Raw genomic sequence first — 12,295 nt, forward strand, 5'->3', positions numbered from 1 at the left:
TGCTTTCCTGCCAAAAAGCTCTATTTTTTACTTTTATCTGACCATAGAAGCCAGTCCCATTTGATATGCCAGTCGTGTCTGACAACTGAAAATGCTGCAGTTTGTTTTTGGATGAGTGAAGAGGATTTTTCTTGAAACCTTCCTGAACAACATGTAGTGATGTATGGGCTTTTTGATATTTATTTTTTAGGCTTTCTAACCCCAAACCTTTGGTCAAGGAGTTTTCGGACCAGATGGACTCATTTAATTTTATTCAGCATGTCTCTGGCCCTACACATGAGAAAGGAAATAATTTAGACCTTGTTTTTTCCTTAGGGCTGTCAATTTGTGATGTTAATGATGTTTGTATTTCGGATCTTATGCCTGTTACTTTCAGAGTAAATGTGCCGAACTAAATGAGGGCGAGTCAGTCCTCTTATGTTTGTTCCTGTGCAATTACTCCATCAACAACGGTTTTGGTGAGATTTTTAGTACCTTTTCTGATTTATCATGGTTGGAGTCTGCACCTCTCACAGGTGATCAAGATCAGTTACACACACTTTTTAATAATTCATTATCTTAAGAATTCTACTACTCTGCTCCAAAAAAAAGCATTGTAAAGTAAGGTAAATCGTCAGTCTTGGTTTAATGAACATACTCTTGTTCTTAGACAGCAGTGTAGGAAGGCAGAACAAGCTTGGAAGAAAAATAAACTTCTGGTCTTTCACCAGATGTTACGAGATTCACTTCTTGGGTATCAGAAAGCTGTAAAAGATGCTAAAGCAGCCTATTTTTCAAATATTATATCGCAGCACTTAAACTCACCCAAAATTTTGTTTCAAACTATTAATAGGTTTTTTAATCCAAATGCTGTTACGATACCTCCATCTACAGAGAGAAGTTTTTAAGTGTTTTCTCTGGAAAAACAAAAAAACATTAGGTCCAGGTTTTGTGATTTGGATGGTTACAGACAACTTTACTAATGTCAACACTTTTGATGAATTTGATCTGGTTTCATCTATCGATATTAGTCATATTATTGCTCAGTTGAAACGCCCAGCTACCAGTTGGGATGTTTTGCCTTCAGGTTTGCTGGGTGCGACAGCTGACTTTATTGGACCAAGTATTACATCTACTGTGAACTGTAGTCTTTCTACAGGTCTTTTCCCATCATGTCTTAAGCAAGCTGTCATTCAGCCCCTTCTCAAGAAGTCTGCTCTTGACCCTTTGGATTTCACAAATTATCGGCCAATTTCATAGCTTCCCTGTATTTTGAAAATATTGGAGAAAGTGGTTTTATCTTAGCTGAGCTCTTTTATGGCTAATAATGATGTGCTAGAAGCTTTTCAGTCTGGTTTTATAGCTAGACACAGTACTGAATCAGCTTTAATGTGAGTTTCCAATTATATGTTACTCACTGCAGACTCGGGTAGTCGAGGAGCTTTAATTATGCTAGACCTTAGTGCAGCTCATGATCTAATATATCATGATATCCTTATTAAACGTTTAGAGCATATTGTGGGTCTGAGAGGGACTGTTTTAAAATGGTTTTCTTCTTATTTGAAGGGACGATCCTTTTCAGTGAGGGTTGGGGAATTTTCTTCCTCTTCAGTCTTCAGTTTGACTGTGGAGTACCTCAGGGCTCCATTTTGGGGCCTATTCAGTTTTCACTATTTATGTTGCCTTTAGGTCGTATTTAAAAAAAAAAAAACCACAGTATGTCTTATAATCTTTATGCTGATGATATTCAGATTTATTTGCCTATTAGATCTGGAGGATCAACTTCTCATTCATCTTTGTTATTATGTCTCCAGGAGGTGAAGTACTCGTTAGAGCAAAATCGCAAATGACATAAACAATGTATTAGGTACATGGACAACAAATGTGCAGTCCCAAATAAGAAATCTGGGTGTAATTTTTGACTCAGTTTTAACGTTTGACCATCAGATTAAATGTGTGGTAAAAAGTTGCTTCTTTCAGTTGAGGACTATTGCAAAAATGAAATCCTTTTTGTCTGTTGCTGATCTTGAGATAGTGATTCATGTATTTATCTCCTCCCGTTTGGACTACTGTAATGCACTTTATTTGTGAGTGAGCCAATCTCTTATTTCAAAATTGCAATTAGTCCAGAATGCAGCTGCGAGGCTCCTTACTAGTTCAAATAAAAAGGAGCATATTACTCCAATTTTGGAAAAGCTGCATTGGCTTCTGGTTAAATATCGCATTCTGTATAAGGTGTTGCTGTACGTTTTTTTAAAGCTGTCCATAATATGGCCCAAAAATATAGTATGGACCTGATTCATATGAACTCTGGTAGACCTCAAAGACCAATTAACTACTTACTGCTCTCAGTTCCGGAAACTCGCCTGGAAACTAAGGGGGATTGTGCATTTTCGGTCGCTGGGCCGAGAATACCCTTCCACCTGACATACTTGTTTTCTATGGCTTTTAGTTGTTGATTTTGGAAGATGTAAATTGTTCTAATTGTTTTTCTGTTATTGTTGATTTTTGTTGTGTTGCTGTACAGTCCTTTGGTCTACTTTGTAGTGGAAAGGGCTCTGTAAATAAAGTAGACTTGAGACTCCACTAATTCTCCAGCTGTGATCCTTGGAGAGTCTTTGGCCACTCAAACTCTCCTCCTCACCATGCATTACGACGATATAGACTAGAGATGCCACAATTCTTGATAAATATTGAACCGTTCGGTACAACATCCATGGTTCAATACACGCTTGTGAATTGTGGTTTTTCGGTATTGTGTTTAAATACTTTGTGTATCTTCAGAGTGGCTGTGGGTCCTTAAACAGTCTTAAAATGTCTTTAATTGAAATTTAGTCTTAAATATTTTTGGTCACATTACCACAAAACTTTCTTCAATCTGATGAACCCAGTGACCTTAAAGGGGTGCTATTATGCTTTTTCACTTTTTCAACTTTAGTTAGTCTGTAATGTTGCTGTTTGAGCATAAAAAAGATCTACAAAGTTACAAAGCTCAAAGTCCACTTCAAAAGCAGATATTTTATTTAACAGAAATCACTTTTAAAAACTACAATGAACAACTCGTTTGGACTACGGCGCATATTTTCTGGGATTTGTGATATCACAAATACAGACAACTGGGACGAGACCTGGTTGAGCTGCACTAGAGAAGTCATCGAGTGTTATCACGATGTCGGAGACACACTAGCTTTCCCAAGGCAGATGAGCTTAGAGTGGTTACAATCATCCGGGTTTAAATCGTGCTCAAATTAATTTGATTTTGACTCAATATTTACACTGAAGCTTGCAGCAGGTGGCTATGGTAAGGGACATGACATTTCCCGACCAGGCATAGAGTGCTGCCAATCACAACATACACTGGCCCAGCTAACCACTCACATCACACACTGGCCCAGCTAACCAATCACAACACACACTGGCCCAGCTAACCAATCACAGCACATTTCGTATTTCAGAAGGCGGGCCTTAATTTGATACAGGAACTATTCGAGCCATTCATACCAGACTGGGGAGAGACGTGTTGTAGTAACATAAAATATGTGAAAAATAATGTTTTTTGAACAACCTGGTATAAGAGCCTGTTCTAGTACACCCCCAAAACAAAATCAAGACCTTGTAAAAGAGCATAATAGGACCCCTTCAAATTATATTTTTGCTTTCCATGAATGCTTATCAGTACATTTGGCAGTACACTTTATTTTCAATAAAAATAGAAGTAATTATGAAAGTACATATAAGGATAAATCCTAGTTGCAAGACGTGGGTCCAAAAAAAAAAAAAAAAAGAATAAATAAACTCTAAGTTTATAGCAAATGTAATAAGCTGAACTTTAATCTATAATACATTGCAGTTAACATACCAAAAATATTATATTAAGGTTGCACTTAAGCATATTCTTAAGTGTATTACTAACATAAGGACTCTAAACTGTATACTACTTTTCATAAAGGTTTGGTTCTGCTGTGATGCTTGTTATTTTTGAGTCACTTTGGATGAAACTTCTGCTAAATGAAAATTTAAACAGATTTTTTTTTCCAGAAAAAAAAAGCTACTATTGTGATATTTTGGTTATTATATGCAAAGTACAATTTAAGGTTTTTCCCCATTTCATGATATACAGGTGCTGGTCATATAATTAGAATATCATCAAAAAGTTGATTTATTTCCCTATTCCATTCAAAAAGTGAAACTTGTATATTATATTCATTCATTACACACAGACTGTTATATTTCAAATGTTTATTTCTTTTAATTTTGATGATTATAACTGACTACTAAGGAAAATCCCAAATTCAGTATCTCTGAAAATTTAAATATTACTTAAGACCAATACAAAGTAAGGATTTTTAGAAATCTCGGCCAACTGAAAAGTATGAACATGAAAAGTATGAGCATGTACAGCACTCAATACTTAGTTGGGCTCCTTTTGCCTGAATTACTGCAGCAATGCGGCGTGGCATGGAGTTGATCAGTCTGTGGCACTGCTCAGGTGTTATGAGAGCCCAGGTTGCTCTGACAGTGGCCTTCAGTTCTTCTGCATTCTTGGGTCTGGCATATCGCATCTTTCTCTTCACAATACCCAATAGATTTTCTATGGGGTTAAGTTCAGGCGAGTTTTGCTGCCAATTAAGAACAGGGATACCATGGTCCTTAAACCAGGTACTGGTAGCTCTGGCACTGTGTGCAGGTACCAAGTCCTGTTGGAAAATGAAATCTGCATCTCCATAAAGTTGGTCAGCAGCAGGAAGCATGAAGTGCTCTAAAACTTCCTGGTATATACGGCTGCGTTTGACCTTGGACCTCAGAAAACACAGTGGGACCAATACCAGCAGATGACATGGCACCCCAAAACCATCACTGACTGTGGAAACTTTACACTGGACCTCAAGCAACGTGGATTGTGCCCCTCCCCTCTCCCCCCACAATACTCTGATACCCCTCTCCAAAAAAAAAACAAAATTTACTTTCATCAGAAAAAAAAACTTTGAACAACCCAGCAACAATCCAACTCAACCCCAACCCAACAACAAATCCGTACGTATTTTACGAGCGCGGTGGCTAATTCGTACGATACGATTTTGTACGACCTCACTCGTACGATTTCATACATTTTGCCTAGACCCCAGTGACGGGTAGGTTTAGGGCGGGGTTTGGTTAGGTATTCGTACAATGTACATTCAACGAATGTGCAACTCGTAAAATACATACGATTTGGCAAAAATCGTATGAATTTGTACGTACGAGTGGTGGTCGTAATTAGCGATATAGGCCACCTCGTAAATTATGTACGAATTGTTGTGAGACTGGCTCCAGCTGCAGTCCACTCTTTGTGAATCTCCCCCACATTTTTGAATGGGTTTTGTTTCACAATCCTCTCCAGGGTGCGGTTATCCCTAGTGCTTGTACACTTTTTTTCTATCACATCTGTTCCTTTCCCTTCGGCTCTCTATATATGTGCTTGGACACAGAGCTCTGTGAACAGCCAGCCTCTTTTGCAATGACCTTTTGTGTCCCTTGCCCTTCCTTGTGCAAGGTGTCAATTGTCATCTTTTGGACAACTGTCATTCAGCAGTCTTCCCCATGATTGTGTAGCCTACAGAACTAGACTGAGAGACCATTTAAAGGCCTTTGCAGGTGTTTTTGAGTTATTTAGCTGATTAGAATGTGGCACCAGGTGTCTTCAATATTGAACCTTTTCACAATATTCTAATTTTCTGAGATACTGAATTTGGGATTTTCCTTAGTAGTCATTTTATAATCACCAAAATTAAAAGAAATAATAAGCTAACTGGAGCACTATAAAATATCCACATTCACAAACAAAAAAGTTAAATAAACACTTTTTGATGATATTCTAATTATGACCAGCACACGTGCCATACAAACTAAGTGAAATACAAGCTTAAATTAAAGTTGATCTGGCTTTGGTTCTGTGGAAAGGAACCTTAAACATTGCCGTTTAGTGCAAATCAAAATAGTAAAGTGAAAACAATGCCAGGTGAATGCACTGGATATAAAGCATTGGCACAAAGAACATCCATATTTATACACATGCTTACATCTCCCATTAAATACACAGATGCTTTTACATGAAAAACAGTTTAATGGTTAATGGCATATCTCCATGAAAACACCGTTTTGTATGTATTTGCTGAGTGCATCGCAAAGCTCCAGTAAAGTTTAAATTCATTTAAGAATGTTCCAAGCATTCTGAAGAATAAATGTCCAAACTGGTGGATGCACTTGGTCTTCAGGGCATCATTTTTAGGAGCTTTTGTAGTTTTAATTCATTTTTGCCATTTGCAGGAGCCGTCGCTGCGTGGCAGGCAAACAGCCTGAAGAGCGTCTTCATAATCAAGACTGAGTGATTTTTTGACTCCTATCAGACACTTTCTTTGAAGCTTCTTGGTCAAACAGGATGCTCCAGTACAGGATGTAATCTGTAGAGATCACGGTTTGAGAGAACGACAACTGTTTCACTACAAAAAACAACAAATCAATATCATTAATAACAGTTGGTGGCTAATGCAAGGCCTCCAAGTATTAATTACAAAGCTAAGTATGCCAATGCAACACGGTTTAGGAAGATCTGGAGACTTGAAGCTCGTTTGTCTTTTAGGTCTGCATGCTTGGGTTCTTCTTTACCAAGCAAGTTTAGTCACAAGAGATGTTGAGAACTTCCTCTATGGCATCTGGGATGTCCTTGTCAAATTCGTTGATGCATTAAACAGAAATATTTTACAAACCTTTCTGAAAATGATCTGAGCCCAGGGTGAGTGTATGTGTTAAATCAACTGCAGAAAATTTAGTTGGCCAAAAATTAAGACCACTGGATTTCGACAGCATTGAACTCAGCATAATTCAGACTATAGTCAATTATTGTAAACGTATGATTTTGATTATTACCTCACAGACACAGCCTCTCTGATACATGCTGAGGTTCCCCTTTTGAACGGAGGAGAGTTGGTCCCAACGCCACACAAGGTCCACATAAACCAAAAATCATCACTCCATCCACAATATTTCCTTAGGTGAAAGAAAAAAAAAAATCAATTTTTTACAGTTAAAGTTTTACTGTATATGCAACTTCTTTGTACCTAGAAATGTCCTCACTTACTGAACCCTCATGTTCTTTTGAGATTCATTAGTGTTTGTAGGTTTGATGTCCTGGATAATATCACTGAGGACAATTACTGCTCACTTATGAAAGGTGTTATCAAGTTCTTAAAATGATTTGAGCTATTAAAATGGAACATTAGGATTAGTTGATCTGACTGGAATACACTATAAGACTTGTAAAATCCAAACAGATACATTAGGACTGGTTTTGTAAATTGTTATAGAGAGGGAAAAAATAAACATAAAAACACCACACACACCTCTGCTTTCAGATAGTAAATGATTTTACCTGACAGAAGATACTCGCCGTTTTCCAGATGAGCACCACATATTTTAGTTGAGCAAAAAACAAAAATAACATAATTAATAGTTAAATTATTAACTATTCAATAATATAAAACTAAATAAAATAAAAAAAACTAAAATACAAAACACTAAAAAACATTATATATATATTTTATATATTTATATATTTATATATTATTATATATATATATATATATATATATATATATAGATATATATAATCACCGTGATAACTTTGATAATAATAATAATAATAAGGCAATTTTAGAATTTGAAATTGATGTCAGGTACATTTTCTCACCGTGATAACTTTGATATTGTATGCAATCAAGTTGGGGAGAGTGCTGGCCACATTTCCAATGACCTTCGCTCGAATCACTAATTGGTAAAAGAGTCAGATGTGACAGTGTTAAATTTTACTAAATGTTCCTGGATTACATTAAATAAGAAATATGAACATGTTTGTTTCTGACAAAATGTAAAGTTTTCAGATTAAACCCAAGAGGTGTTACTTGAATGAATGTGGGGAAGCAAACAACACTGGAGCCCATTGGAAGACACAGATACACGCGCACTGTGCATGTCTGTGTGTGCTCCACAGGTAAACCGATTTAAAATGACATGTGGGTGATTAAAAGACAATTTTCATTTTTGGGTGAACTATAACTTTAAATAATTTGGCACTACACAAGGAAACTTCGTTACTGGAGAAAGGAGAAAAAAAAAAACCCACCCTACCTACAGTTTAATAGTTATTATCGTAAGTTATTAAACTAAAGTTATTGATAGTAAAGCAAAATTTGTTGTATTAATGGTCACGTGTAGCTTGAAGCTATTTGTAGCTACAACTTCTCCATTACCCATATAGGATTAGATTTCATGAACTCAAAAGAAATCACAGGATCAAAAGATTTTAATTATAGTAACATATCAGATCAGAGGGATGTGGGTGGACAAGCCATGTAATACCAGAGTAAAGTAATGCCACAGCTTCCACATCTGTGTTCAGATCAGCTTTTCTCCTGACAAGTGTAATGGCAATATTTCCATCCCCTGAAGGTAAGCTTTTCCATATTCCAAGCCAGGGGTGGCGAACTCCCTGCAGAGTTCAGCTCCAACCCTAATTAAAACTCACCTGCCTGTAGCTTCCTATTAACCCTTCAGACATTGATTAGCTTGTTCAGGTGTGTTTGATTAGGGCCTTTCCTGATGCACTGGTGACTTCGTGCAACTGTGCGAATCATGAAAATTATGAAGATAAATCCAGGAATTATTGGATTGTAGGGGCTGTGGCATCAAATACCCAAGCGATGAACTGTTTATGGATGGTAACTGTAATATTACTGAAATCTTAAAGGGGTCATATGCTTTCACTTTTTGAATTTGTCTGTGTACTGTAGTGTGTAGGCTATGTTACAATGTTACAAATCTCAAAGTCCACTCCAAACAAAGGTGGGGGGTCCACTCCAAAGAGAGATATTTTCGTTTAGAAAATCCCTTTTCAAGAACTCTGAACAGTTCATTTGGACTATAAGTTGTTTTCGGGTTTTGTGTCACCAAGTGGCCCATTAAAATCTCATTAAAAATAATTTTTCCCCCCCTACGGAAACCCTCGGAACTGGTTGGGGGTGGGGAGGGGTGAGGTCATGGTCAGAACCGCTTGGTTGAGTTGCATCAGACAAGACAACAACATAGTGCTTGGCTGTAGAGCAGGGTTCCTCCAAATATTACCCTGGAGGGCCAATGCACTGCAGTGTTTTTAGCTCCAACCCTGACAAACTCACCTACCTGTGATTTTCTAATGATCCTGAAGACACTAATTAGCAATGCTCAGGTGTTGTTTTGATTAGGGTTACAGCTAAACTCTGCAGGAAAATGGTTTTGTGGGCCAGATTTGAGTATCCCTGCTGTAGAGTCAAGTTTTTGCAAGTTCTTACACAAGCGCCTGAATAATTGTGGTCTCTAAATGTTAGAACTATGAAAAGTTCTTATAATAAATTAGTCATTGCGAGACTCATAGTACATACTGAGGCTTTGTATGAAATCCAAACAGATACATTGGGACTGGTTTTGTAAGGAGGTGTGCCAGGAAAAATAAAAAACACACCACACACACACCTCTGCTTTCAGATAGTAATGATTTTTACCTGACAGAAATACGCGCCGTTTTTCCGATGAGCACCACATATTTTGTTGAGAATGACCCTAATATCCTTTTTTGATTGAATGCTTGTACGGTCTGTGATTAAAAATAAATTATAAATTTATAAATTTATTATTTTATATTATCTATGTATATATACACAATAATAATAATGTCAATAATAATAGCCAATAATAACCAATAGCAATGGCGAATTTTAGGGAATTTGAGAGGTGATGTCGGTGCATTTTCTCACACGTGATAACTTTGATGTTGTATGCGATCCAGAGTTGGGGAGAGTGCTGGCCACATTTCCAATGACCTTAAGCTCGAATCACTGAGTGGTAAAAAAGAGGTCAGGTGTGACGGTGTTAAATTTTTGCTAAATGTTCTGGATTACATTAAATAAGAGAGAAAGCAATATGAACATGTTTTGTTTCTGACAAAATGCTTAAAGTTTTTTCAGATTAAACCCAGAGGTATTACTTGAATGTAAGGGGAAGCAAACAACACTGGAGCCATTGGAAGACACAGATACCGCGCCAGCTGCGTAATGCCTTGGCGTATTGCTCCCCTGGAAGTAAGCGATTTAAAAATGACATGTGGGTGATTAAAGACAATTTTTTCATTTTTTTGGGTGAACTATAACTTTAAATAATTTGGCACTACACAAGGAAACTTGATTTACTGGAGAAAGGAGAAAAAAAAAAAAAATACACCCTACCTACAGTTTAATAGTTATTATCGTAAGTTATTAAACTAAAGTTATTGATAGTAAAGCATTTTGTTGGCATTAATGGTCACGTGTAGCTTGAAGCTATTTGTAGCTACAACTTCTCCATTACCCATATAGGATTAGATTTCATGAACTCAAAAGAAATCCACAAGGATCAAAAGATTTTGAAATTATAGTAACATATCCAGATCCAGAGGGATGTGGGTGGACAAGCCATGTAATACCAGAGTAAAGTAATGCCACAGCTTCCACATCTGTGTTCAGATCAGCTTTTCTCCTGACAGTGTAATGGCTTGTATTTCCATCCCCTGAAGGTAAGCTTTCCATATTCCAAGCCAGGGGGGTGAACTCCCTGCAAGTTCAGCTCCAACCTAATTAAAACTCACCTGCCTGTAGCTTCCTATTAACCCTTCAGACATTGATTAGCTTGTTCAGGTGTGTTTGATTAGGACCTTTCCTGATGCACTGGTGACTTCATGCAACTGTGCGAATCATGAAAATTATGAAGATAAATCCAGGAATTATTGGATTGTAGGGGCTGTGGCATCAAATAACCAAGCGATGAACTGTTATGGATGGTAACTGTAATATTACTGAAATCTTAAAGGGGTCATATGCTTTCACTTTTTGAATTTGTCTGTGTACTGTAGTGTGTAGGCTATGTTACAATGTTACAAATCTCAAAGTCCACTCCAAAGAGAGATATTTCGTTTAGAAAAATCCCTTTTCAAGAACTATGAACAGTTCATTTGGACTATAAGTTGTTTTCGGGGTTTGTGTCACAAAGTGGCCCATTAAAATCTCATTAAAATAATTCCCCTACGGAAACTCGAACGGTTGGGGGTGGGGAGGGGTGAGGTCATGGTCAGAACGCTTGGTTGAGTGCATCAGACAAGACAACAAGATATTGCTTGCTGTAGAGCAGGGTTCCTCAAATATTACCCTGGAGGGCCAATGCACTGCAGTGTTTAGCTCCAACCCTGATCAAACTCACCTACCTGTGATTTTCTAATGATCCTGAAGACACTAATTAGCATGCTCAGGTGTGTTTGATTAGGGTTACAGCTAAACTCTGCAGGAAAATGGTTTTGTGGGCCAGATTTGAGTATCCCTGCTGTAGAGTCAAGTTTTTGCAAGTTCTTACACAAGCGCCTGAATAATTGTGTCTCTAAATGTTAGAACTATGAAAAGTTCTTATAATAAATTACTGACAGTACAATACTGGACAACGTAATCTGCAGAATTTACACTTCAATTATGAGACCACAGTGTTTCACATACATCGAGTGCGGCGTTTTTATGTCACCGTATTTCTGAAGGAAACCGACCGTCTTCAGAAAATTGGATGTCATTTTCATTTAATCTTGCGTGTAATGTCTGATAAAGCAGCGTTTATCATCTGTCATGTTACTATATGTGCACGGAAAAACTAATAAAAACAAAAAAGACAATCAATAGAACCGCAATAATAAAACACTCACGCACATTGTTATGTGCACGGAAAAACGCATGAAATTAAAGTAGCCTATCTTTCGCGCCGCGCTGTTGAGTCGGTCGCGCAGCTCGTTCCATTTGACAGGTCAGCGCTGCTTGAACTCCGTTACATCGCCTTGTTTGTCCCACTTTCGGTGTGATTGGCTTCCCATATACAACGAGCTTTCATGAGTGCAGTTGCCAGATACCAAAAAGCTCAAATCCCCGAATCAGAGCTTAGCTGTTACAAGGATACTTTTTTTTTGCCCGGTGTTTCGCTTATTTTAAGCAATCTGGCAACCATGCGCACGCTCTCGCTCCTCATTGCGAAAGCGCTGCCACCGACGATCTGAAAACAGCAAGCAAGCTGGAATTTAGTAGCCGGTCTGTGTTCGGTCATGAGATCAGGGGCCCGTTCTTCGTACGTTGCCCGTTACATCCGAGATGAAATGTCACATCCAAAATGATATCATCGCGCTAATCAGGATCTGGCTAATTCGGTTCTTCGAAAGCACCTGCTGTTGAGCATGGATGGACTG

General features: G+C 37.7%; 1 protein-coding gene and 1 long non-coding RNA gene across 2 annotated transcripts in view; one reads left to right on the plus strand and one right to left on the minus strand.

Moving 5' to 3' along the window:
* LOC109081043 (synapsin-2-like) overlaps nt 1-12,295 on the plus strand; it is a 211,337-nt gene that overhangs the window by 45,666 nt on the left and 153,376 nt on the right. The gene's annotated exons all lie outside the window — the stretch shown is intronic.
* On the minus strand, nt 6,070-7,448 carry LOC109058519. The gene is made up of 3 exons (XR_002012460.2): nt 7,388-7,448; nt 6,886-7,005; nt 6,070-6,419 (listed from the first exon to the last, which is right to left on the minus strand). It is a non-coding gene; the product is annotated as an uncharacterized LOC109058519 (long non-coding RNA).

Source organism: Cyprinus carpio, chromosome A11 (genome assembly GCF_018340385.1).
Source record: "Cyprinus carpio isolate SPL01 chromosome A11, ASM1834038v1, whole genome shotgun sequence".
Lineage (NCBI taxonomy): Eukaryota > Metazoa > Chordata > Actinopteri > Cypriniformes > Cyprinidae > Cyprinus > Cyprinus carpio.